Source organism: Ambystoma mexicanum, chromosome 8 (assembly GCF_040938575.1).
Source record: "Ambystoma mexicanum isolate Mex_15411 chromosome 8, UKY_AmexF1_1, whole genome shotgun sequence".
NCBI lineage: Eukaryota > Metazoa > Chordata > Amphibia > Caudata > Ambystomatidae > Ambystoma > Ambystoma mexicanum.
The window spans coordinates 1,187,900,730-1,187,918,260 of NC_090929.1; the positions used below are offsets into that span (position 1 = coordinate 1,187,900,730).

The following is a 17,531-nucleotide window of genomic DNA, read 5'->3' on the forward strand; positions in this document are numbered from 1 at the left end:
AAAAGATTTCTTCCACTTTTTCTTCACATTAATGAATTACCCCATTGTGTGATGCATATATGGCATTGCTGATCTATAAGACATAAAACCTTAATTATCATCATGAAGTGATCAATAATACGTTTAACATTTCAAACAGTACATTAAATGCCTGTCTAGCGAACTATAAAAGGTGTCAGGTTTCATAAACAGAATTTGCTGTATTTAAAATCATGCATTTCAAGTTGGACTGAAACATCACATAACTACACCAATCTTTTTTACTTGCATCTCAGGCAGAGTGAGAACAAATTGACATAAATTGTGCCAATCGATCTTATTTCTTTAAGTGGGAGAAGACATGCACAAGTACATTTTTGTCTTTGTGGCAAGAGGAAATGCTTGTCTTGACCTACAATATAAATGTCATTGTTAGCGAGTTGCGAATACTTCACTCAGAAAAGTGATTTTGGCTGCTTGTAGACTGTAGTGCGATCTACTATCATTCCTAAAGCGGAGCTATCGGTATATGCACAAGGCTAGAACATTGTTTCCCCCGATTTGGATTTCAAGAATGTTTTTAGAGGGCCGGGGGGGGGGGGGTTTAATTACCTCTGGTTATGCCTTCGTTTAAATCCAGAGGGCGTAGTAGATAATTTAGACTGACGCGTGACAAAGATCTGCAAAAGGTGGTTTCCGTATGCTGTGGACCAAATGCAAAAAAACTCGGTGTAAGTCGTAAGAGCTGTCACCGCCCAACGGGTATCGTAAGGAGCAGAGAAAACCTGGGTAACTTACTATGTCGTGAAATGGCTCCCTGGTTTAATTAAGCTGGCAGCTGCAGCGCGGAGCACAAAACAGCCGCCGTACGGGAAACAGCACATCGAAGAGATTCTGGAAATGCTGAGAGCCGTTTAAAACGACAAAACGGCTCTCAGCATTATAGTTTCTATACTCTCATTTGAGAATTGATCCCCCAACATAAAAAAATAGGGAGTATACCTTTCACATCTATCTGTGCGAGTGACAAAATTGATTTCTTGCATTTTTTATTTTTTTGTCCCGCCCATACAAAACTAACATAGGATTTTATAATCCCAGCAATAAGAACCTCCAAGATTAGACATGTGCAATCAGCACTCACATTTTTGTTGTCAGACCCAGATTTGCTGACAGCCCATGAAGTGTCTTTATACACTGAATGGTTATTTATGTTACGTAGGCAATTGTTATGTACTGATAAACGATTTTAGTATACTTTTGTGGACATGATTTTGATTGTATCGAAATATCTTTATTGTTGTAGCATTTTTATTGTCTGTTCTTTGATGGGAATTCCATTTCCGAAGATTTTATCGCTCACTCTCTCTTGTTCTGCCTTCTCTCGCGCCACCTGTTGCTGGAGCCTTCCTGACTCCTCAGAGTTTCTGGTGTATGGCAGCCACTGGAGACCTCTCCAGAGGCAACACATCCCTTGCTGCTTTCACCTTCCCCTGCGCAGCCTCTGCAGAATGAGCCTTAAAAGGGCCAGCGTCCCCTCAATATGCTTCCTGCTGCACAACCTCTGCACCTGGGACATCTGGAGACACAGACCCTCTCCAGACCAGCCACAGTCTTTGGCTTTACAATGTTCTCAGCATCTTCCTCTCCAGTCCCGACCTAGAGGCATGGATGGTCTGTAGTGCTCTCTCTGTATTGCTCTCCTCCTGCTTTCTCTACTGTGGCCTCAGCCTCAGCTTCTCTTATCTCCATTACCTGCAACTGGGGGGGGGGGGGCTTTTTAAGCTTGTCTCCCTCAGGTGTGTCATTTACATTCATTAGTTCACCACTCCTGCATTGTTCCCCTTTAACCCCCTTTCTAGTCCCAGTACTTGGGGACTTATGGGACTTGTAGTCCCTAGTAACAAAGTTCGTTTTTCTGTTATTCACAACATTTTCTAAAGAAGTGGCATATGGGTTGGTCATGGGTCTTGATTGATAGAAGGAATAAAGTTCTTTAAGAGTCAGACCGTTGGTCACATACTTCCTTTCACTATACTTTTGGGAGTTAGTGGAGATTTTAGTTGTATGAGTTTCTCTGGTTTGAGAAGGTGTCATATTTCTCTTTATGTAAAGGGTTGTGGATTATTTTTACCCACAGAAAGATTTTCAATTTGTGGAATATACAAATTATTATGGCAGCAAGCCATTGTATAATCTGGCATCTGTGATATGTCTTCCTTAGAGGAAGGCAAATACTGCGTCTCACTCCACGGATTGCGTAGTGCGTCTACCCGCTCCAATCTTGCAGAAACGCATCCGTTCCGCTCGCTGCTGGATGGAGCCTCCAGCTGAAATACCGGCTCTTCTGAGCGTTGGTCCTGGAGGCAAAAAGATTTGTGTGAAAAGGACCCCATATCCCTTCTAACTGACTGAATGCCTTTTTGTCGAGTCTTCAGTCGCTGGAGTCTATCAGATGCTGCGAAAGCATTTAGTGCTCCAGGAAGATACTCGGCTGTCACAGAGATTCCCTCTTGTAGGCAGTAGTGCCAAAAGACTTTTGCTAGCTCTGCCAGGAGTCTGGACCTTGTCCTTCCAAGATGGTTTATATATCTGATCGCTGAGATGTTGTCCATCTTCAGCAGAATACAGCAGTATTGCGAAAGACCCAGCTAACAGTGCTAGACAGTTTATATGGAGCTGTAACTCTCCTGAGCTCCATTTCCTTCCTGTCTCTTCTGCACCGCATCATGTTCCCCAGCCTGCTCTGCTGGCGTCTGATTCCACTACCAGGTCCTTGCTATCTCCAAAAATGGCTTGCCCACCTGTTCCACGCTTCCGTATTCTGCAGCCACCACTCTACTTCCATGGTCACTTCTTGATCCAGAGGTATCAATTGATGATACTGCAGACCTTGTTGAAGATGCCTGATCTTCAATCTCTGCAACGTTCTGTAATGCAGAGGGCTTGGAAATATGGCTTGAATAGAGGAAGCTAACAGTCAGACTACGCTGGATGAAAGGGGAGGGGTTTGAAAAAGGTGTCTGTGCGCTAAATTATCCACCTATAATTGTAGATGGGAACCCAGGCCTTCCGCATACCCAGTCCCACGGAGCCTACCCTTCCAAGGCTCAAATACAATAAGTAATCAAAATTGGTATGGGGAATATGATCAAACGCGCAAAGCCCACCATATAGAATTAGTTTGAAATAGTTGTATGAATATACTCACAGAATACGAATTAAGCAGGTGCAAGTGTTTTAATTGGTTACGGAACAGCCGACACGTGCAACTGGTCGTTTTCAAGACTGTCAAGGTCAATCATGGTTCAATTAGAAAATAAACAATAAACATGAGTAAGAACACATATTTCAAAGCATATGTGTGAACGATTGCAAAAGTAAATGATAAAAGGAAAAAATAACATACCAATGAACAGGTGTTTGGAACAAGGTTGGGCGGAAGCCAAACAGGAAGCAACCATGAGAAATTGGAAATACATTAGCAAAAAACATCTTACTAAGGCAGCTAAGCATATTCTAGAGCAATGGTTAGAACATGTTAGCACCTCGTTTGAACCCGTGTCTCTCTAATCCAACAACGAGAGTGTGGAGAACAAGAAATGATCAAATCCTATTGTTAAAAAGTAATAAAAGGTACAAAGAATAATTCCTATTTGTTATGCAGTCCCAATATTGAAGATACCTCAGTTCTGTGTGTTAGAAAGAAACACAATTAGATAAAGAAAGATCGAGTTTGTGGCCGTCAAAATGTGGTTAATTAGAATAATGTCTAATAGTGAGCAGCACTCCGTACAATTCTGCAGACTTACCCCGAAATCCAAAGTGGATTGTGGTAGGGGCTAATGGACGAAGCAAATTACAAAGTAGTAATGAGCCAAAATCTTAAGGCATTTAACACAGTTAAAAATGAGTAATCTGTGGAATCTGATAAGTGAAGAAAACAGATCTTATAAGCACATACCAATGGTAAGATTGTGGTTGTATCCAAAACGGTAGCGCAACAGAAATGAAGTAATATCCCAGACGTATTGTTAGTACATCACGCAAGTCGCAAGGCAACGTTCAAAATTCCCCCCAAAAAAGTTCATTGTGTTAATCTATGTTGAAAATACAAATGGAGAAAGATGTGAAGTCAGCCCTTAACACCAATATGTATTGGTGTTGTAGCCATTGAGCCAAAAATTGTGTTTAGAATCTCACCTAATAGAGACAAAGTAGCCGGATCTGAGAAAAGGGGCGAATCCCGTTGCAAGAGAAATGGAACAGTCACATGTGTCGTTATACCGTTCTAGTCATCAGGCCTGATAAAAAGGAAAAATGAAACAAGAGACAGCATAATAAGTCTGAGGAAGTGTCTATTGGTGATGGCTACATAAGCATGCATTGATTCGTAAGTAAGTAGCTGTAGGTGTGTATTAGTAATGGAAAATAAGGTATCAGACTGGGGTCTGCGCAATTAATGTATATTCTTGACGATGCAAAAGAAAAAGGGGTAAATCCCACCAACGTCAGCAGAAATAACTGCTGTGCACGGAAAGTGGCGCTGCAGGTTGAAATCTAATCTGATCTGATTGGTAAAGGAACATGCAATCTGATAATAACTCCCACGTAATGGGATGATGTGAAAGGCATCCGTGTATAAAAAGGAGCTTGGTTCCACAGAGTGAAGCTTGCCATCAAATGACCTTTGGGGTTGGAAGAGATGCCGGGGTTAGATCCCCACAGACAGCATCAAATGCGCGCGGGAGAATGGCTGTAAATATGGAGATTGGATCAGTAGGAAATTGGATGAGCGTTGCGGTTCATACCGTGGCGTCGTGATGACATCACACGTAAAGAGCGTGTGACATCATATGTAAAAACAAGATCTAGGTAAACCATGTTAGTCACGCTCGGCAGTTAACCCCCGTGTACATAGGATAATATCCAGTAGTATGCATGAGTTCAGTCACAAAAAAGATCAAAGAAAGCTCAATTGTTGGGAGGCTGCTGTTTATGCAATATGGCTAATGGATGAATGTGAAGATGAAAGTCAGAAGTGAGGGCATAATGTACGTTGGTACAGGGAATCTAGATAAGCACATAACACAACTGGTGAATAAAAAAGGACTAAAAATGAAAGTTTCAAAATGGGGAAAGTCCCACAGCATGGGAATGACAAAAGGTTTATGCAAAATACAAATCCCTTAAGAGAAGAAATGGATAAGGTTAGCAGAAGTTCACCAAAGGTGATATGAGATAACGTAGGAGCAACAGCAGAGCTACTGGTCGGTGTGGTGGAAAAAAAACACAAAACCACTGCCCCAGGAGTATGTGAGGATACTCCGGCTTGTTAGTGAACTAAGTCTATGAGTCCAAGCCCATAGGCCATAGATGGTAAAGAGATTATAGTTGAATTCAATAGCAAATAGTAGGGAAAGGAAGTTATAGAACATGGTAGAACAGGAGAAACTGAAAGGTCCTGGCATGAAGCTGATAAGGAGTGTAATTTGAGTGTGGAGAATCGGGAGCAAAGGAGGTGCAACTAGATTCAGAAGTCAGTTTAGAAGAAAATATGGATAATAGCTGTAATATAATATATAATGATAAATGTCCTCAGTCAAAAATGTAACATACAGTAGACCCGTATCAGACATTGTTACATAGGTAGACATAAGTATTACTTCATAGAAAACATTAATCTCATGATCAGTATTTAAGTCACTAGTAGTCGAACGTAAAACATAGATCAATTTGCATTCAGTTTGTCTAAGTTTAAGTATTTATTTATTTATTTATTACATTTGTTACACGCCCAGACCCAGAGGCATCACGGCGAGGTTACAGACAGCTTATAAAATTTCTTATACAGTGTTGCATTTGAATGAAGAACAGTAAAAGCGATTCAAATTATGACTCTTGATACAAACATGGTAGGCTGCTGAGACATACATGTAGGAGATAGGAACATCATTTAAAGTTACAGTTACATAAGTCGAAAATACTCAGGTGCTTAGGTTGATTAGGTTTCGCAGGAATCGGTATTTGTTGAAAAACCAGGTTTTCAGAGCTTTTTTTAAACCTAATAGGGTATACTCATTTTTACCAGCACGTAGAAGGTCACAAGTAGAAGGTCAACACCACGTTTATTCTTTTTGACCCGTATTAGGCCAATAAATTGCAAATCGGACTTATTGGCCAGCTGATGCTCGAGTTGCCAATGTAACGCAAGGGGTAATCTTGGGTCACTTTTCTTTAGACTGGCCAGGTGCTCAGAAATTCTCACTTGTAGTTGTCTTATTGTGCTGCCTATGTATAATTTTCCACAAACACAAATCCGGGCATACACAACATGATTGGTTTTACAATTGATAAAGTCACAAATCTGAATAGACATCCCAACATTGGTAATTAATTCTTACAATCCTTGAAAGCGAATTGGCAAACAGTACAATTCCCCCATTTATGAAAGTCTGTAGGAGGTTTCAACCAGTTCATTGTCGAATGCTGATGCATAATGGAAGGTTCAAAGAAAGAAGGGCACAATTTGTTTTTAAGAGTGTTGGCACAAGTGTAGGTAAATTTAGGTTTGTCTGAAAGAAAAGGCAATAGATCAGGATCAAGGTGTAAAAGATGCCAATGTTTGGCAACAAGTTTGTACAAAATGGAGAGTCCTTGGAGAAACGTGTAATGATAGACAAATGTCTCACCAAAGAGTTATCTTTGGTTTGTTGGATAAGCAGGTCCTGTTGTTGAACCGACTGATATTTTGCATGCGCTTTAGTTATGCACTCCGGTTTATAGCCTCTATCCATGAACCATTGCAAAATAACATGGAATTCATCCTTAAAGTCTATATCTTTGCTACAATTGCGCCTAGCTCTGTAGAATTCCCCTCCGGGTATGTTATTGATGGTGGCAACTTTCTGCATTGAGTATGGAATTGACCTCGGTTGGTTTCCTATAGGTCTTAGTTTCAAGTTTGCCTTTGTCAATAAAGATGTTCAGATCCAGAAAAGTAATTTGACAGCAACAGACGTGTCCCGTTAGAGAAATACCAAAAGTATTAGTATTGGCATAGGTGACAAACTCATGGAACGATCTCTGTGAGCACCGCCAGATTACCAGGACATCGTCAATGTACCGTTTCCAGGCAATCAGATTGCCAGCATAAGTTGCATTGTTGAGCACGTGTGTCTCTACGTACTGAGCCATAAAGAGGTTTGCTGTTGATGGTGCAAATTTTGCCCCCATTGCGACACCCTTGGTTTGGAGGTAGTAGGTGCCGTTAAAAATACAAACATTATTAGTTAGTGTAAATCTTTAAAAAAATTTGAGCATCTCAATATGTTTGAAAAAAGATGCTGAGGCATTGCGACAAGTATAATCAATCGCCTGTCTTAATTGCCATTTCGTGGTCATTGTACAGGGCACTAACGTCAAGTGTTGCTAGCAAATAGTCACTCTGCCATATGATTGATTTAAGGAAATGCATAACCTGACGTTCGCTTTTGATGGTGCAACATTGGTATGTGCTCTTATGATCTGTTTTCTTCACTTATCAGATTCCATGGATTACACATTTTTAACTGAGTTAAATGCCTTAGGATTTTGGCTCATTTGTACTTTGTAATTTGCTTTTTCCATTAGCCCCTGCCACAATCCACTATGGATTTCGGGCTAAGTCTGCAGAATTGTACTGGGTGCTGTTCACTATTAGACATTATTCTAATTAACCACATTTTGACGGCCATAAACTCGATCTTTCTTGATCTATTTGTGTTTCTTTCTAACACACGGAACTGAGGTATCGTCAATATTGGGACTGCATAACAAATAGGAATTGTTATTTGTACCCTTTTATTACCTTTTAACAATAGGATCTGATCTTTTCAAGTCCTCCACACTCTCATTGTTGTTGGATTAGGGAGACACAGGTTCAAATGAGGTGCCAACATTTGCTAACCATTGCTCTAGAATATGCTTAGCTGGCTTAGTAAGATGTTATTTGCTAATGTATTTCCAATTTCTCATGGTTGCTTCCTGTTTGGCTTCCGCCCAACCTTGTTCCACACACCTGTTCATTGGTATGTTATTTTTTCCTTTTATCATTTACTTTTGCAATGGTTCATACATATGCCTTGCAATATGTGTTCTTTATTATAATAGTCAGACTACCCTCGCTAGTACTCGGAGTAAGATCCTCAGCTTGGCGAGGCACTGTCGGATCTGTCTCTTGATATCCTGGATTTTCCTCCCTGGTAGCTCGAGTGTAGCTCTGTTTTTGTCTACGATGAGCCCCAAGTAATCGAGGTGTCTCGCCGGCGTGGTGTCTGACTTCTCTTGATTTATCAAGAAGCCTAGAGATGTCAGCAAGTCGCTTACCCAAGCCTTTTGGTATATTAGAGTTTCCTGTCCTCTGCTAATAGCAGGATATTGTCTAAGTAAATAATTATGCAAAATCATTTCTCTCTGATGGCGTCTACCACTGGTTTCACCAGTTTGGTTAGAGTCCATGGTGCTGAAGTGTGTCCGAAAGGCGCCGTCTTGAATTGCCATAATCGCCCTTACCAGATGAACACGAGAAGGGAGAGATATGCTTTCTCTACAGGAATAGTGAGGTAAGGGCCTTTTTAGATCTATCCTCGCTAGCCAGTCCTTCTCTCTCACTGTGTTCCTTAGCTGATGGATATCTTCCATCTTGAGGTGTCTGTATGTCACCGAACTGTTGAGGTCCTTCAAGTTTATAACCGGTCTAACTTTTTCTTTCCTGTGCACCAGGAACATAATGCTCACGAACCTCGGAGCTTGTTCGCATCTTTGAATGGCTCCTTTCCCCTTGTGCTGTGACAGCTCATTGTGTAGGAGCTTGCATTCTGTTTGCGCCAATACTAAGTGACGAGGGTGTCCCTCTTGCTTGGGTTTCTGTATTAATTCTATCTGTAGCACCTGAATGGTCTGTAGCGCCCAAGCAGCACTGTTGGCTCCTCTGGCCCCTGGGAAATCTCTCTTTAGAGGGAAAGAAGGAGTCTTGTTGTCTATTTGCCCAGTAGTGTGCTCTATTCCCTTGAGGTCTTCGTGAGGATTGGAAATGACTGGGCGATCGACCTCTATAACGGCCGGTCCCGGCAAAAACTCTACCGGGAATTTTTTTTCTTTATTGATGCTTGAGCCTTTTCGAGGGAGGTATAGGTTCCTACAAACCTCCCCATCTCTTGCTGCTTTGCTTGCCTCATAATTGGTGAGGTCGCTCAATTTGGCATCTCTTTTTACCAGGCGTCCTTTTCTCCTTTCTGATGAGATGGCACAGTTAGCATTTCCTAGTAGGCAGACTGCTCTCTGGGCCGAACTTGCCAGGGTGTCCAGGTCGACCTCTTCGCACGCATCTCTAGCTCTTTCCGATAGGTCCATAATTTAGCAAATTGGCGGCCCATCATGTCCAACACCCAACACTTTTTCCTGACAACTCTTCCAAGACCTGTCCATACCTTTCCTCAGGTCCTTGGAAGCCTTTGTTACGAATGCTAGCATCTTTGGGTCTAGCTCTGGGGTTTCTGCTGCGTTCCCAGCTAGATCGGCCGAGGGCACTCCGCTTTCATTAGTAACGTAGTGTCTTTATCTAGAGCTTTGCGGATCCTCTGTGCCATACATTTCGCTACTCTGGGCAAAGTTTGCCAGTCTGAGGTTCTGGGATTCTAGATATCGTCCAGTTTAAACATATCCCACATCTCTACTTCTTCCACTTCGAGGTGTTTCTCTTTCCGGAGTGTCTTACTCCCTGTGGGACTTGGCCGCTCGTCTTGTGCCTTACCATGCTTGTCTTGGGATGAGGCTGTATTTTCCGGCGACTCCTCTGGAGAGGCCGCCTCTGTATTGCTCATATTGTCTTCGCCTGGGGAGGGGGTCTGGAGGCATGGCACTGCTGATTTCTGCAGAAAAGCGTTTCTTAATTGGTTAAACGCATCAGCTGCCTATGGGGCCTTCTTTTCTGCCCCGTATCGCCTGCCCCGGGAAGTCGAAGAGTATTTCTCTTCTGTTTCTTGTTACTCGCCTGAGGGCTTCCAGCCCTTGTGGACGTACTGTCTTGGTTGGGTGTGCTTGCCTGCTTTTTCTGCCCCAGGATACTTTCTAAAGTAGCTAGCCTTTCTTGAATGGGCTTAATCCCCTCTGTCACCTGAGCTCCCTAGCACCTCCTTAAAACTCAGCGCTAGGTCTTGCGCCTGTTCCTCCTCACTCCATTCATACTCCAATTTTATGGTGCTGTGTGCCAGGAACCTGCTGTGCAGGCTTAGATGCATGCCACAGCTCTGCTGGTGTGCTTTTATGTTGATTTGGGCTCTTACTGAGCTTCAGCCTCTTCTGGGCTGTTGACCTGGGCTCTTACTGTGCTTTAGCCTCTTTCCAGGCTGTCGTGCTCGCAGTCCGTCCTTTTCTACTATGCTTTTGCAGCGTCTATGAGATGGTTGTCTGCTTTCATTTTTACTTGTTCTAGTCGAGCATTCTTATGTCGGTCCGTTTTATGTTTTCTTGCTTTTAGGGCAGGCTGGGAAATCTGGTGTGTTGCTTGCACTGTCACTGATAGGAAGTGGGGCGAAATCGAGTCGGCTCTGCTTGGTTCCACCCATCCACGGGTGGGGGCTCACTCGATCTTGCGAGGAAGTGGGAAGTGGAGAGAAAACGAGTCGGTTCTTGTGCGACGTGGCTCTTCTCGGCTCTGCTCCTCCAGGGGTGGGAGCTAAATCGCTCTTTGTCACGCTGCTCCGAACAGAGCCCTGGTTGTGCTTAATGTGAAGCATGGGCTCCGTTTGGTGCGTGCGGGTATTACCTAAGCTGCCTGGATGGATTGAGAGTGCGGTCGATTGAGCACAATATGCTCTGGCGGTATTGTCGTGAAAGTGTGAGTGTATCACACTGACTGACAGTCATGCTTTCACGTTACCGCTGCACATAAGAATAGATACGAAGTAAACCTCTCTCAGTATTACTCATACACTAACAATGATCTATTGACTTAACATTAGTGGAAATGCTTTACACATGTTTCTCATCGACACACGTGCTCAGCAGTAAGAAAAGGGTACTTAGCTTGCTGAAGAGCAGGAAAAGAAGAGGAGGCGCAAAGGACAGGAAGTGACAGATGGGCAAGCACAGGAAGTGTTTGGGACTACAGAAAGAGACTTTTCAGAGGGAAATGTAGTTTTTAAAATGAATGTTCTAAAGAAAATTAATGTTTAAAGTCATTTTCAGTTATTTTATTGAAACTTGAAGAGTAGAATAAAGAAGTTAAAGCATAATGCTCGGCTCCGGTCTTGGCATAGAATCAACTAATATGGGGACACACCACAAAAACGTGGAGCAAGCAAGATGTATAGGCGCAACTATCTATCTCTTCAGCAGTGGATTGCAGTTTAGGACTGTGGAATAGTTTTTCAGGTTTCTGTAACGTCTGACTCCACAGGTGTTTTGGCCTACAAGTCCCTTCAGCCCTAGCTGGCATTGTCCATGACCGGGGGTCATGGGAGCCATAGTCCAAAACATTTGGGGAGCCAAAGCTTGCAATCCCTTGGGTTTGCATTAACATTGCACGAACATTAAATGCACATTTGGTCAACTTTACATCTCTAAATGGGATGTTCCTTGTAAGCATACCTGAAAGATCCATGTCTGGTAATGCAATTGCAGGAAAATAGTTATGCTATTTGTAAAATAATGTATTATGTGACACATGTACAATGCCCAACCGCCATGGCCAACGCTCCAAAGTATTGCAGGTCACACAGTAACTTGGCAGACCCCAGTCTGAACATACGTAATACGTAGCACATCGCACAGGAGAAAAGGACTTCACATGACACAATACACTACAACATGCAACTGGCGACCTTTGCCAGAGATGACCCGCACATTAACGTCATAACCAGCATCGCCATTTGATAGGTTGCAGCCACATCAGCAAACAGGTGGGATGAGGTCACTTGCATACATCTTTTAACTGTTTTTGCGAAGGTGACAGACACATTATAAATAGTTTTTATTCGACTGTGATGTGTGTATTATTTATTTACTCCTCCAATTCATCATGGGCAAACGCACACTTTGTGATTGGATGTTTTCAGATTTGTTGAGGTAGTGTGATATGGGGAACCACGTGTGTTAATGGGTGTTATGGTAAAACTCTTTAGGGTGTCGTTTTTGACAACTAAGGACTAGTGATAGTAGGGTCAGCCAATTGAGAAGGAATTGAAACAATTGCCACCAGAAGATATTGATGTATATATATATAGTGGTTCAGTAGATTATGTTGTTAAATAATTACGGGGTGCCTCTGTGTGCTTGATGGTGGAGAGTTTGGAAAAAATATGTGCTTAGACTTGATGTCGGTAAAGGTTTCCAACGCTGTCATTTTAGTTTTCCACAGTGAGGTGCTAATAATCTTTGTCAGTGCATCTGCATGTACTCTTTTCATTCAGAACCAGAAAGTACAATAGCCCGCAGTCATATATGTCAGTGATACAGGAAGACAGGACCCACAGCTTTCTCCTTTTAAGGGTGTGCTGCTATGCCCTGAGGATCCGTGCCAGCTTGTTTGAGACTGTATGCCCCAGAATGGAGAAAGGTCTTTCAAGTCACAATACAACAGCATGTACAAGACGAGAGTGACTACAAATACATTATGTAACTGGCCAACCCCAGAAACCTTTGGTTCTGTGTTCAGGAAGTGGCTCTTTTTCACCTTTAATGACTACTTATAATATGCCTTGCTGGCTGATGTGGCTCAGAACTGGAGGTGAACTTCAAGCAGCGGCTACTACTAGGTGGCATTGTGGAATGTGTGACTAGGCTCAAATGGACTATCCTACTTTTATAATCAGAGAAAAAGTTTCAATTCTCCTGGACCCCAGGTGATGTAACATACACACGGAGGGGTGAGTGGGGTTAACATTCAACAGTAAAATGAATGGCCCTTCTGCACCTTCCTGACCGGTGTCTAGGTCATCTCTGTCATGTGCGTAAACCGTTCTATGGCCAGAGCAGCCACGTTCAGTGTGTAAAGCCAAGACTTTATTTAGTAGGCGAGGAGGCTTTTGCTGAGGGGATGGACGCATCACAATGTGTCAGTGAAGCATTGTCTCGAACTGAGACCGTATACGTGAATTTATTTCTGCCCTCTGCCATTCTGCCAATAGAACTACGCATTCTATAGAGTATACGGAGAGGTTTTTGCATTCCAATGTAACGGATACCACAGTAGTCCAATTTTGCACAGACAGCTACTTGCGTAATAGTGGAAATATATTGCTCAGAAATAAAATATTGGAACCACTGAAGGACTCAAATGTATACATTTATTTTTCCTTTGACCCAAATGATTGATCTTCAACAAACAGTACTGCGGGTCAGTTCTGAGCGGTCTACGAAAATGGCATGACTCGGCAAGAAGGTAGGATTGTCATGATGCCACATTTGGCTTTCTAAAACGCACAAACACACGCACACACGTAGACGCGCCTATTCGCGCAATATGCATGCACATACACGCACATTGAAACTCTTGCACGCAAACGCATTTCATCTACGAAAGGCACCAATGCACACAAACCATTTCTTTTTAAAATTGCCTTTAAAGTAGGGTGATACCAGTGACCACACTCCTTCATTCGGACTTAGCGCTAGGCTACACTTGAGCGTTGTGGAGGCTCCACAACATGGGGGCCAGTCCACGGGGGAGGAGAGGGCAAGGAAACAGGGACAAGCTTTTAAAAGTGCTAATCGGGCAGGCTGACTTGAGCCACAGACGACATGTCATTCGTCACCTTCATTAGCACTCTGGGAGGCGCCTTCAACCAATCAGAATGCTCGCAGCGTGGCCTGTATTCACTAAAGAAAGCCCAAGTTCTGAGCATTTTTATTGGGTCGGGTGCTTCGCTTCCCTTCCCTTCTCTGCTGCTCCTTCACCTTAGAACCTGAGTAGTTTCCTACACAGATAATAATGGTGACTTAAAAAAAATATGTTTAAAGAAAAAGGAATCACCTTACTTTTGTTGTGTGGCCCAGCGCTGCTCAGTGCTGCTACTACACGGGTGCTAATAGTGATATTCCCCGGGGTGGCAGGCTTTTCATTCAAAATATTTCTCCCTGGAGGCTCTCCATTAATACTCCATATAGTTTTTGCTATCATATAAAGGGTCAGTGAGTCTCTCCCTTTCAAAGATGTATTTCCCATTCAGTGCCTGTTTTCTTTTGTTGGTAGACCATCTCTTTTCGAGTAAATTACTAAGAATGCTCTCACTGCCAGCACATCATATGTGGAAGATGCATCCATTCTTCATCACTTCTCTGAAGATCAAACAGCGCTTATAGTGGGCTTGTCTCTCAGGGGATACCTTCTATTTCTTGAATCCAGCCTAGAACCACTTTCCAATAGGCCTGGGCTCTCTCACAGAACCGCCACATGTGCCAGAAATACCCTAAATTCCCACAGTTCCTCCAACACATTGTTTTTATTGCTGGGGTATTAGATATCATGGCTCCATACGCAACCATCCTCTAGGGGTTTACCCACAGTTACACCTCAGGATAGCTTGTTTTTTAGAGACGCAAGGGGTGGTAAGTACTTAGCTGACTGCCACCTGACCTTCATACATTGCACCACCTTTTTGTATTGTGGGGTTCCAAAATCTCATAGATTCATGCACATAAATGATAAGTTACATCTCACACAAAAGGGATTAACCCATACAAAGACACCCAGTGATCCTGTTACTTGTGTATTTAATCACTATGGGAGTGTCCAAATTCTCCTGCCCCTTCCTGAACCCCCTCAACTTTTTATTGTGGGGATGCAAGATACCATTCCCCCATACACAACTATGATGATCCACGTTTCCTGCCTCTTAGGGGTTGACCCACAGTCAGACACCAGGGCAGCCTGTTTATATTAATTGGAATCTCCAGATATGTTTCTGGATCATGTAGCACTTCCATGAATTACCCACACCCTTTTTTATTGTGGTGGTGCAAGATATTATAGCCCCATACAACACCCATCATAATTTGCGTCCCCTGCCCTGTACCTCTAACTCATAGATAGACACTATGTAAACCTGTTTTGTATTTATTAGTTTTCCAAGGAATTGTTGTGTACAAAGTACAGATTATTGGATGATGGCTTTTCAATTGTAGGTCTTTCATTTTTTCCATAGGTCACATTGAAATTAAACTTTGTTTCGATTAACTTTTTTAATACAAGTATTTTAAATAACACAGATTGGTAACAATGCACTACCTTTATGAAAAGGAATAACTGGAAAACGCAAACAGAAATGTTTTCAAATACAGCAGGTATAGCTCAAAAGGAGGCACCAGTTCTAATGGAGACAGCACCTAAGGGGCTAATGGTGAACAAGAGAAGTGGTGGCAGCAGCAGGACTTCAGTTTCTTTATACTGAGTATGTTGTGGCAAAAAGGCCTGTACAGTAGTAGTTGCTGAGGTATTGGTTGTGGCAACTTCAAGAATGTATTGTTCAAATGTGGCTGCTTTTATATGATGCCATGAATCTAAAAAGCCTTTGAAACAAAGGTCTTCTCGAGGATGCTGACAAGTAAGGGATACACTTGCACTGCCTGGTCTTCTGACAGCTCTTGACCTTTCCTAGCACAGTGCTTTGAGTTCTCATTAGGCCCTCACATGGTCTGTAGAATTACAGAAGACAGTTCACTCAGTGTTCTAGACCTTTGAGGAACCTGACCATTTGGATTGACAGCATGGTTTACATCCTGTGAAGGGCAACTCTGACTTTGCCTCTCGTTTAGTCCTGAGCAGGCCACATCGACGAAGTCACCAATCCGAGGACCTTTGGGCAACTCAGTCACCCTTGCTTGTGTGCATGGAGTAACGTTGCAGAGAGTTACACGAGTCCCACTCGATTGTGAACTGGAGGAAACAGATTGCTGCATAGGTTTGCCAGCAAAATGAGTTTTTACATAGATTATTGCCAATGCGAGAAAGAAAATAGTGAATTTGTATTTAGTGCTTACTTTAGAAACTGTTATGACTTGATGGTCGTGAAGATTATGGGGCCTCTGTCCACAGGTTCCACTCAGAAAGATGCAAATAACTTCCTGAGCGATCCTTGAGGCCACAGGTTTTTTGAGTGCCGAAGAACACCAGGAACACCGGTGACCCCTCGACCGCTGTTAAGCAAGCAATGGGTCAGTACAATGGCAAACAATACAATGAATAGCGAGGTAACAAATATCAAGGGGCATACCAAGGTTCTGGGGACGGGAAGAGCACAGATGAGAATGAAGGTGTTCTGTGTGGCTGCAGAGTGTAGCAAGCGGCAGCTGGTAGGCGCAGATTGTTGTAGAAATAGGCACTGCAAGACCTGTATGGAAAGGGTATTCCAAAAGGTAACAGAAGAGGAAATCAGAAAACAGTCCGTTAAGAGTTCCAAGGTCAAAAGCCAGCCAAGTTTGTCGAAACCAGGGGTAATCCAAAGGAATCCAAAAACACAGTTCAAAGGTCCTGAAAAAGCAGAGCAAAACAGTATCCAAGGGCTTGACAGAGGAATCCAAGAAGAACAGTCCGTAGTCCAGAATCAAGATGTGGAGACAGGAAGACGCCGAACAGTGCCTGATTGGCTCAGCTGTGAAGCACTGAATGAGCGTTCCTTCTCCGGTTTTAAAGGGGCCTAGGAGTGTCACATGACCCCATCACGTGACTGATGATGTAGCACGTTTCCTTGTCACATGACCCAAATTTTCAAGAACGCTGCCGGGTCTTCCTCGGGGCGTGATGAAGCAAAGAAAAGGGCCGACGTCTCCGTCGACTGTCTCCAAGACACCAGGGCAGTTGCTAGCATTGCAATGAGTGAATATGACCATAGCGCGTTGGATGCCCTCGTGTGTTCTTGTTGTAGAGCCGCTGCCGTGCTGCTTGAGGGAGTGAGGACATGAGGTCAGAAGGTGAAGGCAGATCAAGGCCTGAGATGGAGGGCTTAGTGGCTGCACGGTTTATGTGACCAGTGGATGGTGTAACAGAAACCATCCCTGTTAACTAGAAAAAAAGCCATTGCACTTTAAATGCATAGACATTGTCAAATTAATGTAACTGCCTTAAGACCTAACAAATGGTTTGAGAGTCTATTGTTATGCTCCTCTATGGCCAAGCCTGTGATGCTCACAGGAGATGTAATGAGATGCTTGCCAACTTCCTTTGACATCTGTTAAACAGAAATTGTGCTGTGTCGATATCTTCCGATCTATGTTTTTCAACCACATTGGTCCAGTGGAACCATAGTTTTGCATGCATCGCAAGCAACACAAAACAAGTTCAATCGTATTAACAGACATTTTTTAATTACCTAAGTGCAATTACATTTTGTATCCAAATTACTTCCCATTTTTGTTAGAAGCAGTCACTTGTCACACTATCAAAATGAGAAATTCAGACATTAATTGAATATTTATCAAATGGTACAGCAGATAAGGGTGGCAATCATATACTCTCATTAGATAGCGATAGAGAAGGCTATATATATATATATATATATATATATATATATATA

At 42.8% G+C, this 17,531-nt stretch overlaps 1 protein-coding gene across 3 annotated transcripts in view; it reads left to right on the plus strand.

The window, feature by feature from the left end:
• RNLS (renalase, FAD dependent amine oxidase) overlaps positions 1–17,531 on the plus strand; it is an 831,746-nt gene that overhangs the window by 70,637 nt on the left and 743,578 nt on the right. The gene's annotated exons all lie outside the window — the stretch shown is intronic.